General features: G+C 60.5%; 1 long non-coding RNA gene across 1 annotated transcript; it reads right to left on the reverse strand.

Annotated features, from left to right (window-relative positions):
* Positions 1–681: 681 nt before the first annotated feature.
* Positions 682–1,373, reverse strand: LOC309684597. Its single transcript, XR_014270309.1, has 3 exons — positions 1,346–1,373; positions 1,158–1,261; positions 682–797 (listed from the first exon to the last, which is right to left on the reverse strand). It is a non-coding gene; the product is annotated as an uncharacterized lncRNA (long non-coding RNA).
* Between the last annotated feature and the right edge of the window lie 684 nt (positions 1,374–2,057).

Consider the following 2,057-nt stretch of genomic DNA (forward strand, 5'->3'; position numbering starts at 1 on the left):
CCACCGCTGTGTCTGCCCCTGCTGCTTTCTGGAGGACGAGCAGAGAGGGCGGTGTGTCCAGGAAGGCTTTTGCCTGGTGCTCCACATCTGCTTTGCCTCCACGGCCATGTTGCTCTTCCAAAGGCAGGTCTGGAGAGTAAAAGCAGGTGCAGCAAAGTGACTCGTTGGAAGTGGGCAACAGCTAAAGCAAAACCCACCCGAAGCCCTACACCAGCTGCCTGCTCAGGCTGTGACAACCCTCAGGGCCTCCTCATACCTGTGGGTCTGCCCACGGGTGCTGGCACCTCCTCAGCTGAGGGACTGGAAAGGCCAGCCATCTTCTTCCCAAAGATTTCATGGCAGTTTTCAGTCAGAAACTCCACCAGCGTCTTCACCTGCACACATGACAGCCTTGGTTTCAGCGCAGGTGCCTGAAAACGCGTCAAGCAGCCTTTCCTACTCCTGACCCTTGCCTCTGCGCAGAAGGCTGTCACTGCGGGGCTGCTCTTCCAGGTAGCCACCCCACCAGCGCTTGTTGGAGAAAGGGGGCAAACAGGGACCTCTGCACAGCCAAGCTCTGATGGGCCAAGAAGGCTGCAGCTGGCTGGTCAATACAGCGTACCTTCTCAGACACCTCCAGCATGGCCTCCAATGGAAGCAGGTCCTCGTTGGGCGGGCTCAGCAGGTTTGGCGCAACGCAGATGGCCAGATTGCTGCAGCTCATCCTGCTGGTGGACGCGTTGTGGCCGATATGCTGGAGAAGGGACAGCAGCCGCTCGAGAAGGAGGAGATTTGCTGCAGGCAACTTGCCGGCCACCCTGAGGGAACAGGAATACAACGTTAAAAAAGTCAATGTTGCCCACAGCCATCCCCGAAACTTGCACAAGGCAGGTGGGAACCAGTGGCTGTGCTCTGCAGCTTTCCAGGTGCTCTCAGCCAGCGGTCAGTGCTCCTGCACTTCAGGAAGGAAGCACGGCGTTGCTCCCCAGCTCCTGATTTCCCCCAAGCCTGTGCAAGGGAAGGCTCCCTGTCTGTGTGCTTTTCCTCAAAACCCAACTCCACCCCAGCAACACTGGGCTGCCAGGAAACACGGCTTTTTAAGGAGCCTGTCCCTTTGCAGGCAAGTCCCAGGCCTCTACCAGTTGCTGCTCAAAAGGCAAGCTGCTGGCCACACTTACGCTTTCAGCTCTTCCACCTTCTTGCTTGGCTTCTCCATGGCTTGCATCCAGTCCCCATACAGGTCAACGACGAGGAGCTTGGCAGGGATGCTTCGGAGGAAGTCCTGCAGTGCCAAGAGCTCCAGGTGAGCCTTTGAACACTCCAGGCCAGCCAGGAGCTCTTCCAGCTGCAGGTCAGAAGCGCTCACCTTCAAGATGACGGCCAGCAGGAGCACAGGCTGGCTGCCCAGGTCGACATCTGTGCCGCTGTCGAGGGCCTCCTTCAGCTCCCGAACTGCTGTCCCGCTGGCAGTTCTCCGGAATATTCCCTCCGTCGATGGTCCTTGTTGGTGCAGGATATTCAGGAGCTCCTGCAGAAGATGCAGCAGAACAGTTGCTTGGCTGAAGAGCTGCCTTCTGACAGCAGTGGCTGCGGCCAGAGCTCTGCCCCAGACCCGGCTGCCTGCCCTGCAAAGGGGCTGGGGCCAGAAGCATGAGCCAGGGGTGAAGAGCCCAATGCCCCATCCTCGGCTCTCCTCGGGACACTGCCCCTCCGGAGCAGCCGGAGGGAGGGCTGGGGCCCCCTGTCCAGACTGGCTTACCTGGATGGGCTGGGGCAGCGTGCCATCATCCCCGCAGAGGGCTGCAAGGGGCTGTCCAAAGAGCGCCCTGCGGCAGTCTGCCTGCCCGGGAGCCTGGGCAGCAAGCAGGGTCCGACGCAAAGCAAAGGGCCAGGGCAGCCCTCTCCTCTTTCTCCTTCCGGTCCCTCCTGCTACAAAGGAAAACACAGCAAGACCCCCTCAGTGGAGACCACCGGAGCAGCACTCTTGGAGCCTGCCCTGCCCTGCCCTGCCCTGCCCTGCCCTGCCTGCAGCGCAGTGATGAGTGGTGCAGCAGGACGGGCAGGGAGCCAACAGCTGG

Source organism: Vanellus vanellus, assembly GCF_965231255.1.
Source record: "Vanellus vanellus genome assembly, contig: HAP1_SCAFFOLD_33, whole genome shotgun sequence".
NCBI lineage: Eukaryota > Metazoa > Chordata > Aves > Charadriiformes > Charadriidae > Vanellus > Vanellus vanellus.